Source organism: Armigeres subalbatus, chromosome 1 (assembly GCF_024139115.2).
Source record: "Armigeres subalbatus isolate Guangzhou_Male chromosome 1, GZ_Asu_2, whole genome shotgun sequence".
In the NCBI taxonomy this organism is placed as follows: Eukaryota; Metazoa; Arthropoda; class Insecta; order Diptera; family Culicidae; genus Armigeres; species Armigeres subalbatus.
The window spans coordinates 153,135,030-153,149,463 of NC_085139.1; the positions used below are offsets into that span (position 1 = coordinate 153,135,030).

At 40.0% G+C, this 14,434-nt stretch overlaps 1 long non-coding RNA gene across 1 annotated transcript; it reads right to left on the reverse strand.

Annotated features, from left to right (window-relative positions):
- Positions 1 to 221: 221 nt before the first annotated feature.
- Positions 222 to 1,078, reverse strand: LOC134207484 (uncharacterized). Its single transcript, XR_009978378.1, has 3 exons — positions 832 to 1,078; positions 640 to 775; positions 222 to 577 (listed from the first exon to the last, which is right to left on the reverse strand). It is a non-coding gene; the product is annotated as an uncharacterized LOC134207484 (long non-coding RNA).
- Positions 1,079 to 14,434: the final 13,356 nt, after the last annotated feature.

Here is a 14,434-nt window from a genome sequence, read left to right on the forward strand (position 1 = left end):
CTCACTGCTGAAAAAAATCACAAAAATAATAAACAAACAAGATACCTTTTAATTGCTTTGTTTTTCGTGAGACCAATATCGGAGCTATGAGATGAAGTCCAGGAGCAGTAACCCTATATTGCGAGCTTCCGGTAGCGGGTAGAGCAGAACTACCAAAGCGGACACAAAGCAAACAAAACTGGAGGGCTAAAGCACCAACAAGACAAATAAAGCCACAAATCTCAAATCAATACATATATATATATTGCCCTAATCTTCCTCTCACTGCCTTCTCATCCCTACTCTCTTCGTCTTACTTCTTCTTCTCTACTTCTTCCATCTTACAAACTAATTTGTTCAGTACTCACGGTACCACCTAACGGGGCGTCCCCCTACGTTTCGCCTGTGCTGCGATCATCTCGCCGCCGCGAGTCTCGCCTGCCACTCTCGATGTTCGCACCGCCGATACTCCTCTGCTGGAGACCCCTCTGGCCGTCCAGTACGACCGGGTTGCTGGATGGGGTCCCTCCGAGGCGACAGGTCGTCGTCGTTTGCTGTGTCACGGGAACCGTCTTCGTCAAATCTTCGGAATGGAGTTCTATTGCGAGTTGGCTTGATATTAGAGTCTTATTCCCCAGAATCTACTAGAGTTCTATTTACCTTCTGTCCGCTGAAACCTGTTCAAATCGACGAATGCTCTTGGCGGCTTTGGTCCACCGGAATGGATGGAAAATTGCTTCTGCCGAACGGAAGAAGGGGTGGTTTTCACACGTTTCTACGAAGCAAACGCTCGAATCTGTTTCAAGGGATTGAGGTTAGCATAATTCCTCTAGCACGACGATTGTTCCTTACCTCTGAGTGCGTTTCCTAGCGGTCGGGATTTGCTCGAGTGCTTTTTCTGGCGGTCTGGATCTGCACTAGTGCTTTTCCTAGCGGTCGGGATCTGCGCCGCACTCCCCCCGAATCACTTTTCGCCACTCGCTTGCTAAAGCACTTTTTGCACCTCGTGCGTTTGCCAGAAAACTTTTTCCGACGACGCGATGGCGGTATGAAGCCGGTTACCGGTACCAATCGCGCAGGAATAACCGATGGCTCTTTGCTGCTGTTGGTCATCGTGGTGTGCGTGTGTTCGTAAATTGTATTTTGCCACGTCGCTTTGCGACTTTGCGATGTTATTCAGTGTCAGCAGAGGTGTGCAGTGCAAAACTGCATTCAAATTGGCGGTTCATTTTTTGGTGATACACGGTGAAGAAACGGTTGCGATTTTGATGGCGATGAGTGGTATAATGATTTTCTTAATTGCGATTTAACATTTTTTAAAGACATAATGCATCGTACAATATTGAACAAATCAAACGTAACAACTAAATAAAATTCTCATTATTAAAATACCCATTTGGGAAGGACCAGAGCGCGATTTCTTTTTCATATTAATTACTTGGACTGGTGGAAATCCAAGTAGCTTAGCTTAGCTTAGCATTGACTGACTACACATATCTATGGTTGCTACTCCGTGATTGACCAGAATCAGTGAAATTGCGCAAAGAATCAACTGAATGATTGACTGGGATTGTTCAAGCATTCTCAGTTTGCAAGTTTCAGTTACTCTAATATTCAAATGATCAATAACGGCGCCGGCCACGTCCTTGTAGTCAGTTAGGAAGAGGGAAGGAATATAAGTAGGTGGTTTTTGCTATTTGAAGACCGTGTTTACCTCTGCGTCTCCACAAAAACCACAGGATGGATTATCAGTTAGTTGGTAGGCATCGTTGGATCTGGATTCACTCTGATTAGCGATACGACCTTGCCATTCTTTATACACAGTGATTTTACCTAACCATAATTCGGCCGCACAAAGTAGAACAAACTAACTACCTGCACACCGAGCAGGAACACGACAAACTACAACGTTACCAGATCGTTCGACGTGTATATGAACCGAGCATGGGCAATAGTCACCATGCATGCCCGATGGCATATGCAAACTGTAAAGGATCGAGGTTTTGATGACCGAACCGACGTGCAGTATTCTGTACTTACTTGACCGGAGCAAAGCGCAATACAAGCGCATTATCCGCCGAATATCAAAAAGACATTTTTTTCTCCGGCTCGCGACGAATAACACACGCACTGTACTTACTTTCCCGATGGCTACTGCAAGCTATAGAAGATCGCACTTGTCTCGACCGGATCAAAGCGCAATACCTGAAACACGAGAAATCACGCATGAACTGATTTTATTACCGGCCGCGCAATGCAGAACACAATATTTCGGCCGATAGCGCGATCGTTCTGCTTTCCGAAACAAGAGAAATCGCGCACTGAACTGATTTTTATTACCGGCCGCGCAATGCAGAACACAATATTTCGGCCGATCGCGCGATCGTTCTACTGTCCGAAACAAGAGAAATCACGCACTCTACTTGGACTGTGGAAATCCAAGTAATTGAGAAATTTCAATTTTATTCTCATCCAGTGATTTATCATCACTGGGGAGATCTTTCAAGACGACTTTGAACAATCGCTCAGTTTTGTCGTCGTATGTGAAGAATTAAGGCCGCTTCTTAGTTAAATACTGAAGAACACGTTTGCGATCGGCAAAACGCGGCAATCACCCTTCCTGGAAATCTGAAATGAAACCTTGATCCCCTGAAGGTTACTCAAAATCTCATTCCTAAAGCCAGAAAACTCGACATCAGATACCACTATTGGCGGAATCCTTTGCTTTTTCACATGGATCGAATCACCTGGGCTACAGGTAGATTCGATTTGCTCAATTTCGTCATGAATCAAAAAGTCTCCAGCTTCCTTCTATTTTTTCCTCAGGCAGGGTTCATGGAAAGATCGTAAAGTGATCAGTTGGTACACATAGCGCTGAGAAGCACTGTTGAAATTAAAATAGCTTCGGGTAGTATTAAAAACTTCCTTTAGCAAAGAGAGAAAAGAACCGCACAGCACGATGCGTTCTGAACAACTTATCATCTATGTATTCATCGACTTCAAAGACGCATATAATACAATCGATCGAGATCAGCTATGGCATCTAATGCACGAACTCCGATTTCCAGATAAACTGACATTGTATTGGGTGATGTGCGTAGATCGAGTTTCAGGTCTGAAAATCTGGTGGGGATTCTCATCGATTTGTTTTCGGCGAAAAATGACAAAACAAAACTTTGCCAGACTGTCCGGACGTTTCGGTCGATTTACTGGCCTTCGGTCATCTTCTGCGGACACTAAAAATCACATATATTGTTAAAAAGCACATTGAATTTTACAAAATAATAACATACAATCTTCCAGTCACTTATTTTCTAACAGACAGCCATTACTACTAACTATTGACACACACAAACAAAGTACAATCTTTACATTCTAACTGCTATTGGTATTAGTTTTAAGAAAATCTACAAAACGCTCATTATACCGGCAGTTCTTAACGGACACGAGATTTGGACGAAACTCCAACGCGCACTTGGAAGTGAATGAACCACGAGCTGCATCCGCTGTTAGGAGAACCATATATCGTTCACACCGCGAAAGTTGGTTGACCGCGGTGGACCGGGAAAATAGACAGAATGTCGAACAGTAATCCAGTGAAAATGGTTCTCGACAACGATCCAACGGGAACTAGAAGGCAAGGTGCGCAGCGAGCAAGGTGGATTTGGGGACCCTCCATAGACCGCGTGTTTGGTGACGTGCAGCCATGGACCTCTCCTCGGTTTATGTACTGCACAGGCCACTGCGACCTTAGTCTGAGCTAATTCATATATTTATTTATTTATTTATTTATTTATAATTACTCAATAATATATAATTAATCCACAAGGGTGGTTCGAAAAATCTGATTCTGTCGCATGTTCTGCGTACCACTTTTAACACAAATATGGACCAATGAATTCTTTAATGAATATCTATAACAAATACTGTATGAGAATTGATCTAACAATGCCGAAACGAGTCCTCAGAAAATTTTTGAATGAAAGATATCCATCCAATAACACAGATAATTTAATATGAACATTAGAATCTAAGCATCTATATATTAAGAGTGTATTCTACTTTATTTGGCGAAATAAATAAATAAATAAATAAACTTCTACTTGTATGTTGGACTTTATAAATTACTTATTTTTCAATTAATTTATTGAATACAATTGTATATAATATACAACAAGCTTGTTGCTGCCAACAGTTTTAACTACTATCGCTCCGTTTTCTCTCAAGTTCACTACCTTTAACTTTACAACAGGTTTTTCACATTTTCCTACGAATACTCACGCAGTTTTAAGTCACAGAGAAACAGACGTCTCACTTGGAACAAAATGCAATCAAAATCATTGTTGCGGAAACATTGCCGCCCAATGCTAAAATCACTGTGTGTTGCCAAGCGGCAACCAGATGGCGGTAGTGGGCAAACGTCAAACACAAGCGAAACCGATGGAAGCGCCATCGGTGGCCGATTGACCAGCTACAAAAATTTAAATCAATCGTTAAAAAGGTGAACTATGGAACATGTGTTGAGTGAGACGTCTGTTTGTCTGTGTTTAAGTGATCTAACTTTTCAAGACGTTTTGCGCATCAGTATGTAGCTGAGAAGTACCGACGATGCTTGTAGTTTTTTCCTTTTGTGCCTCCTCATCTTCCTCCGAGCTGCCAAACCATGCGTTTTAATGCATTATTATCGTTTTGGGCAATGAGTTAGGCGTGATTTAACGAAAATTGTTTAGTCCACCAGGCGAAATTGCAGAATTTTGGTTCAAAATGCAGAGCTTTTTCAATTAAAATTCATAATCAAAGTTTGTTACTAAAACTGTCTAAGCAACTTATTTCAATTGCAAAATAGGGAAGAGGGCCTAGGATAGTATGGACACCGTAAGAAATCGCGTCATCTGCACATGGAAAACGTTGTAATATTGGGGACCTATCTATATATATACAAATCAATCTATGTATGTATGTATGTTCGCTAACTACTTCTGAACCACTTGGCCGATTTCAACCAAAATTGGTACACACATTTTCTATCCTCAGGGAAGTTAACAAAGGGGGTGGGATGGACATTTGGAAAAGGGGGAGGGGTAGTGGGAGAGGTTTTGTTTAGAAAACGAACAATTCTGTGTAACTTTCAACTCCCAGGACCGATTTCAACCAAATTTTGTACACATATTCACTATGAAGAGCCGATCATATGAAAGGGTTAATTAGGGAATGGGGGAGGGGTCTGCAGGGAGGGGTATTGTTTAGAAAACGGGCAATGCTGAACCCCTGTACAGATTTCAACCAAATTTGGTACACAAATTCTCCATCTTAAGGAGAAGATAACAAAGGGGGTGGGGTGATCATTGGGAAAAGAGAGAGGGTAAGGGAGGAGGGGTTGTCTTCAGAAAACGAGCAATTCAGTGTAACTGCGAACCCCCAGGATCAATTCCAACCAGATTTGGTACACATATTCTCTATTTTTGAAATATGTTTATTGATGGTATTGGTGATTCCTTCTTTAAAATTAGATGTTTGTCCGGAATAAGGCATCGGTGGATTCTTTAGAAATATACGTTTGCCCGGAATAAGGCTATTATGGGTTTGATCCCTTCTTCGCAATCAGTAAATGTTTTGCAAATGAAATCTGCCTTCTGCCTGATCAAATGATGAAGTATCAAAAAGAAAACACAATTATCCTGTTTACCAATTGATTTCTTCATTTTCTGATTAAGAAAAATCTGCGAATCAAACTGGCAATTCCGAGCAAGGCCGGGTACATACAGCTAGTTTAGTGTAAAACAATCAGATTTTGTGATTTTTATGTCATTGAAAATCAGAAAGAAAAAAAAACGGTTTAAAAGTACGCGGGTAAAATGGAGAAAGTGTGTGGGTAAATCAGACATCTTGAGAAGTTAGGCCTAAAACAATGAATATGTCGATGAATTGTATGCATAGGCTAATCGTCTATAAAATGTGCCTCTACACCCAACCAGCGGATGGCAGATTTTAATACAGTTCTGCATAAGAACCTTACAGAAACTGTATAATAATTGGGCATATACAATTTTTGGAAGATTTTAATACAATCGTTGAAGATTTTATTACAATTGTATTGAAATTATACAGATTTGTATTATTTTAATCTTAATCTTAATCTTACAAATTTGTATATGCCACGTCTTTATACAATAATTGTAAGATCTGTTTTTTGGGTGTAGAAATAAAAATGATTTTACTTTAAAAAAAGCATGTTACATCGATAAAAATCACATAAAAAATACCATTAGTCTGAACAAAACTCGGAAATTCGTATTTTCTAATGAATGCTTGGCCTTTTCGGATGTAAACAATACAAACTTTGAAAAATTAAAATTTCGGTGAAAAAAAAATTATGCACTTCATATGGTCCATATTACCCACACAAGAACGGGTCCGTTTTACTCCATCATGATCCGATTTCTTATAACAATCCCAAAAAATCGAATTTTGATATTCAAAGGAATAGACCAAGTTTGAGATCCTCTAGAATCATGCGGATTAGTATTGCCGATTTCTGTTTTGAAGGCCTGAATATTGCACACCGAAAATTACATCACTATAGCATTTCTGCCAGAATAGTTTTCATTACTTGAATGTAGTTCCTATGTCGTACTTATAATTTGAAACAAGCAATAAGCAATAAGATCCACTTGATAGATTGCTAAATTTGTAACGATTACGCTCAAACGGGACCCCTGTTCGTTTTACCCACCTTGTCCGTTTTACCCCCACCTCCCTTACACAATTAACAACAGGTGACTTTGATGATTCTGGTGGAAAATATACTGGTACCCACGCTTGAATTTTCCTGAAATCAATTTTTTTTTTGCAATACTTTATTGGCCCTGATGGCACCGCGAAAACAATACTGGGGGATACTTTTTGACGTAGGACTACGTCTGTGTTTTCTATATTGGGGTACACTTTACGATTGCGAAAATCGGGGACCGTCACGAAAATATGATAGACTTTAAACTTTAATATCTAAGCCGTTTCTCGATGGATTTTCAATTTTTTTGGACCATTCGATCAAGGATGAGTCAACGCTTCTTTGTATTTATTTGAAAATACTGATTTTTAACTATTTATTATCGAAAATTCATAAAAAGTTTGGAAAAGGTAACCAACCAATCACGTACATGCATCACTAGCACAGACATCAAAAATCAATCACTTGCGGGTTTGGATCTAATCCTCAGTTTGAACTAGATTTCACGCATAGCAGACGCATCAAAGCGATCGTAGCGGAGCGGACACAGCATCACGGAGGTGCTAATAACATTTTCAAAGAAAATCCATCGCATTGGTGGTGGTGCTCGATGTGTTGCTGCAGATCATTCAACCTCAACGAACCAGAATTTCATATGAAGAAAAGGTTGACCATAAAAATAGCACTGAGGCGATCCCGCACCGCACCGCCGATGCTGAAAATTTATTACAAATTGTGGTGTTAGTTAGTTGGAAAGGAACATTGGGAAAAGAAAATTGGTTCTTCTCAGGACCAACATTTTATAAAAAGAAAGAGTTAATTGCAAAATGGACTGTTTCGGTGGCATCGGGTTTGGCGTGGTAGCTTGGTTGCTGTTAGTGATTCCATCCATTAAATTTTTCTACGTCATCTCCCTCCGACGCGCTATCAAATTCGCTATTTACGATTGAACTTTAAAGAAAGTTTATTTCGAATCAACTTTCTTTTGTATAAAATCCATGAAGACGCTACCTTTGTGAAAAACTATCTACCCACAGCAACTACCCATTAGTGAACGTCGCTTGGACAGACAGATGTCAAGAGATAATGTTTGGTAATATGGAAGAAACTTCGTCTTGAGTCAAATTTCTGTTGTCATTCCTCGCAACTATACGCATCTTAGATAAACAACATCTCATAACCAAATTCAGAATCTTTCAAGAAAGTTTCATTGGATTCTTTGAATTCATAATTCTCCGAACGGTCCGGAAATTTATTCCAATTGGTTGCTGTTAGTGATTCCATCCATTCAAATTTACTGCATCATCTCCCTCCGATGCGCCATCAAATTTGCTAGTTACGATTGAGTTTTGCACTTTGAAGAAAGTTCATATCGGATTGTCGGATCAACCTTTTGTATAAAGGCCTTTTGGAGGACATCATCTCAAAAATTGACGAAATAAAGGAGAAATAAGCAGCGGCGTGGAACCAAACGGAAATATATTTATTTGCAACGTTTGATTTTCGCCCGCGATGTAAGCGTACGTGGCAAAAGTAAGGATTGTGATGTCCCTGACTGAAAACCAGTCGAGTGGCTTTAGCGGCCGATGAGTCATGTTAATTCCACGGTTAGAGACTCAAAGTCGATCCAACTGGGAACAACTTCAATCGACTTCTTTGATTGAGTTGGCTTCGAGCAGTTTGCTTAATGTTAATAAAACGAGACAAATTATTATGGCAAATACGTAGTCCTACGTCACCTTTGCGTACAACCCGATTGGGCTGCACCTTTGAGTTTTTTATTCACCCGGCGAAGGCATATAGGACGTCAATTTTAAAAATGCTTATTAAACCGTTAAAACCCATTTTAGCCGAAAAAAGTTTGATATTTCGAGTTGGAAATTCCAATAACTTTTAGATTAGGGATGATCCATAAATTACATAACGATAAAATTGGGCATTTTCAAACACCCCTCCCCTTTTTGTATGAAACATCTGAAAATTGTGTATGGATCGTCACACTTTGCTCAACCCCCCATCCCCCCTCTAAGCGTTACGTAATTTGTGGACACTTCCTTAACAACACTAAAGTATAATCATTTTGATTAATGATAAGACTAGCTTGTAATGATAAGACTAGCTAGCCTAACATGTAGTTTTCCAAAATTCTAACTCAACGTATTTAACGTACTTTCAAAAACGTTAAAAGCATTTCAAAATATACTTCCTATCTTCATCACGTGTGATTTCACACACACGTCCGTCTCTACCAGATGGCAGCAGCGCAGCTTCGTCAAATAGAATACTATTCAAACACAACAGCACAGCTTCATTGATGTTTCATAATTTAAATGCCGTGGATGGCTTATGTTCCACATATATTTTAGGTTATGTTTGAAAGAAGCTGTTGCTTGGCTTGTCGTGTGGCTTGCTTGCATCTGAAAGTTTCATCCGTCGACATTCGTAGCGCGGAAGAAAGCTTCCTGTAGAAAGTGTCGAAAAAATAATCAAACAACAGATGGCGCTAAATTAAAAAAAGCTCGTTTCGAACCATTCGAACGCAGCCATTTTAATGCACCCACAAGGTATATCGTTCTAGTACCTCAATATCCAGACTGTTCATAAAAGAACACTTAATGCAGTACTAGTTGATGCAGCTCATGTAGATTCTATAACTACAATCTTGGTGACATAGAATCAATCTTTTTTTTGTAATTCTTTATTATAGTGATTTTTAAGTAAGTGCAAAGTTCATCACTTTTATAAAATCAATCGATTTGGCAAGACACTGAGACTGAGAGATATCACCAATGCATTGTAATAATCTAGCTTCAACATTAGCATTGTTAGTACTGTTGCGGTGTAATTCGTAGATTGGACACTAGTGAGGTACACATGTTCTTCTTTTGAAATCCATATCTAGAATTCTATCAGAAATCAAGAAGGGAAGGGGTCCTTAATGCCAGCCTGATGGAAATCACCAAAAGCATTGTACTAGTCTATTTATAAAGGGTTAATAATTTAAGAATAGATTTTATCTGTTGTTATCTGTTGATGTTTGATGGACAATGGATTTTAGCCTACTAATTAAACCTAATTAAACTAAAAATGATGACGTCCCATAAAAACAAAATCAAATCTGTTCCTACTTATAACGTTCGATCAGTCTAATAGACACCTGAAAGTCGTAATTCTATATTTTTTTAGTACATTGTGCTCTCGACTCGAAAGTGATTTCATACAAAACTCAACATAGGTGGCTCGTGTCGAGTCGAGATGCACACCGTCGTTCAGGCTGTTTGTGCTTTCGTCGACATAAAGTTCGGTGTATTTATTAAGCTTAAAGTTTGGGCATTTCACTAGGAGGCGTACACATATTACGTAGGCTTTTATGGGGAAGATTTTGTCGATTTCTCAGGTAATATAAATAAAAAATCATTTGTATGAAAAAAATCGTATGGGTGGGGGGTCGAAAACTTACAAAAATTGCTCACCTAATAAGTGAACGATTCCTAGGACGCATTTTACGCGGTAAGATTTTTTTTCGTTCTCCCTCAATTTCCACAACTTTTCAAATACCGCCTGATTTTCTTTGAATTTCCGTGGATTGTTTTCGTGAAGTCAACACGGGTTTTAATAAATCCACAGACCAGAAAGAAATAAAATTAGTAAAAAGCGACCCCAGTGTACTAACACTAGATCCTCAGACAAACAGACGTAACAGCATGAACATTTTTCTGAAAAATCCATCGCTCAACTCCTCTACCACCATCTTGCGAGCATGTTACACGAAACAATGTTTCGTATGACATTGTCACCAGAAGGCGCTAGAGTGAGATGTCAAACTCGAAGGATTCCGACGCTAGCGCCTCTAGTTGTGAAACGCTCAATCAATCAAAACCAAATTGCTCGTTAAAGTCATGATCGATGGTATTTTCTATAGTGTTACGTCTGTTTGTCTGTGCTAGATCCATTAAAAACGAATTTGTTGTTAATTTTAAATTGCATTGCCTGCTCTTATAGAGCAGTCGGTCTCAACCTGGGGTACATGTACCCCTGGGGGTACCTTTCCAGGGGGTACCTCGGATAAAAATGCGCAACGGCGGATGTATTACAATTCAAATACAAACTTGTTGATAAAGTTTTGATAATTTTGTAATTTTTATTTATAAAACTTTTTATAGTACATATATGTATGGCGATCGGCCTGCCCAACCTCAACCAACATGTATGAAGAATGTGGGAAAAACATCAAAAGGACAAAACATCGAATGAACAAATTTTAAAAATATTACCGATTGAGACAAAATGTTGAATAATATGTTAAGAATATGCTTTTCAGCTAGAACTTAGAATCTAAAGGTTCGGAAGCCTTAATTTGAGAGACCTGAAGGATTTTTTTTTTCCGAAAAGCGTATAGGCTTCGTTGCAAGACGCTTGGAAGCCTCCATCTAAGTGTCTCAGAAGCCTCTTTCCATGCAGGTCGTAAGCCTTCTTTCAAGAGGATCGGAAGCCTTATTTCAAAAGGCTCGGAAGCATCCTCTCAATAGGCTCGGATACCTTCTTTCAAGAAGCTCGGAAGCCTCCTTTCAAGAGGCTCGGAATCCTTCTTTCAAGAGGTTCGAAAGCCTCCCTTCAGAAGGCTCTGAAGTCTCTAAAAGTCCTCAAAGTCTTGTAAGAAGCTTATATATAAACTTAATTTGATTTGAAATGTTTCGCGGAATAAAGAAAATATCAGACAACTTTCTGGAGAACCATACTACCATGAATTACAAGACAGTCTCATCTGCATATGGCAATACAGATGTGACTGACTTGCAATTCACAGCAGCATTTATCGCGTTAGTTTTCAGGTCAATTTTTCATATACCTATCTTATCCCTAGTAGCACAATTGAGACTAATTTAGTTTCAGTTATTTATATACGGCTTAATTAGGTTGGGATGAGTAACGCTTATTTTCATTTACAGCGCAAGAATAGGGGGTACCTCAATAAATGCAAAAGTTTAAAGGGGTACCTTCCAAGTAAAGGTTGAGAACCACTGTTATAGAGGAAAGAAACTAGGTACCTATCTACCAGTTAATAATGTGCATCTTGCAGTTATAATTGATACTTAAGTACAATGGGTCGCTTTTTATGCGGTTTGTTTTCACTTGATTATGACCATCGCGTTTGATCAAAACTCAGGTTGTTTCAATTGATTAAATTCTCCGTGTGAAAATCGACCCCATGGTACTTGAAACCGAGACCTCCAAGTATTGTGTACACATATAAAAATGGTCACCTTGAAGGCACTTTCAGCGGTGCAATTGCGAATTTTAATCTTTCATAGACATCATCTTTGAAAAATCATAGGGGTGGCGAATTTTAATCTTTCATAGACATCATCTTTGAAAAATCATAACTAAATAGGAAGCATCGTATGAACGAAGTTTTAAGTGAACATGCAAGTAAATTTTCTCAGCAATCCTGAAAAGATATATTCTGGAAAAAGTTCTCTACGAAACTTTTCACCGCCAAAAAAAATCATAAAAAAGCCGGAAAACATGCTTGAACTAGCGAAAATGTTCAATCAAATATTGAATTGTCATACACAGCCAAAAGTATAGAAAATTTCGACGTGTAAAAAAGTAACTGGGAATACACTTAAGTCAGTGTTCACGCGGGGGAGACGATCCGCGTAGATCAAAATCACCTATATCCTAAAATCTGAGTAAAAAACGCTGTTACGTTCGTATTTTGAAGCTTTTTTAATTGTATTTTGTTATGTGTGCAAACTCAAAAAAAAAACAAACCCTGGAGCATAAGTGAACACTTTGCGATTAAAACATCGTGCTGCAGGGGAGGCCTGCCTTGCAAGCAGGGGGGGAACAGGAAATTACCTTGTCACTCGCAACCAACACAACAATAATTCGTCGCTTCCGTTCGCGACACACTGAGAGCCGCTGGCTGTCACAAACGAAGTAGAGGAGACAGAGTTGTGGTGTCTGCCATGTCCGCGGCATCTGGGGAGTGCTGCTCGTGACACAAGGAAGGAAAAGAACGGCTAGTGTAGACGTTCCGGTGTTCGGAAGGAACAAACGTAACCGGAACCACAGAGCGAGGCGCTCCACAACAGATAAATCGCCGACATCGATACCGCCGTGGGCAGTAATTCGTCAAAAACAGAAAACCCGTTTTCTCAAACGGTTGTTGGCGGAACACGCCAAGGGAAGGCGGCAACACATTTCGAGGTTTGTTCACATTCAGTTGGCAAGGAACATTCCATTATGAGTCTCAATATTTAGGCAAGCGGTGACAATTCCCTCACCATAAGCAAAGAAGCTCGGATAGGATAGAAGACAGAAAGGATTGGCAACAGCACGGACCGAACCCCTCAACGATTCCACAGCCACGCGGAACGTGATCGGCAGAGACGATTTGAACGAGTCAATGTTAGTAGTGGCACAAAAAGACAAATATAGTCCTCTAATCAGTCATCTCGAAGTGCAGGCGACACGCATTAAGAAGGAACGACGGTACCTTCAGGCAAAGGTCGCAGCCCAACGGAAAAGCGAATTGCTCCTCCAGATTGTTGTCCAGGTCAAGCAGATCGCCATCGACGGTAGGACGAACGATTGTCACCCAGAAGAGCCTCCACTAGGAGTAAGTTGACCACAAATATTGAGCACGAAGCAAAATCTTATGAAACCTATTTGACAGGGCTTTTGTTTTGGACTTGAATTCGTCGGGTACGTCCAACCTGAGACGGTAGTTTGTGCAGGCAGCATTTCACCGTGTGGTCAGAGGTGGATTCGGGCACGATCTGCGAGGTGGTCTAGCTGTAGGCCAGTTTCTCCTCAGGAATTCCCACCGGGATCCAGGAGCAGGCACTCTGGTGCACCTTTGTAACCGCTCGCCGGATGGTACAGTGGAAGCAACCCAAACTGTATAGAGTGGGATACGTGAGTAGCCACGAGATGTGGATGAAAATGGAAAGAAAATGAAAGAAGAAGATGAGGAGGAGGTGAAGAGAGTAGGAAATATCTAGCAGGCATGCAGGGTAGTTGTTAAGACCCCAGGAGAAAACGTTACTGTGAGACGGGCAGATGAATGTAAAATAAATGTTTGCACACATTTATGTTTTGAGGCGTTTTATGTTACCTAGCCGGTCCGAACCTTGCCATTCGCCTTCATGCAAGGTCGTACCTAACAACGCGTATATCTCAAAATCCGCATAAAACAAGACTTCATTGATAACCGATGCTTCGCGGTTTGCACATGTTTACTGAAATCTACGTAAATTACAAAAACCGCAACCCAGTTGCAGTCACACAGTCAATCGAAAAACGAGCAATGCAATGCGAGCTCCAAAGTCCTAGTCTAAGTCATGTTTAATAATGTAATTTATATCAGAAAATAAAAACCAAAGTATAAAATAATGTTTATTAAAATATTCTTCATAAAAAAATTTTTTTCGGTCTTTTTTAAAACATTTACATGTAATACGGCATGGATATCAGCACCATTGCTGACCACAACTTAACACATAGTCAGTCATATGCCATGACTCGTTCCCATCCCGGGAGGATGTGGATTATGGAACCAATAACTCTGGACTAATTTTATTCTTCTGCATCCACCACCGCTGCCATCGCAGGCGCAGCTTCAGTCATCATCGGCCAATAGCCGTGAACTCTGAGCGATGCGATGGGCGATCGCATCAATCGTAACCGACACAACTGCATCCGACCATCATCAAGCAT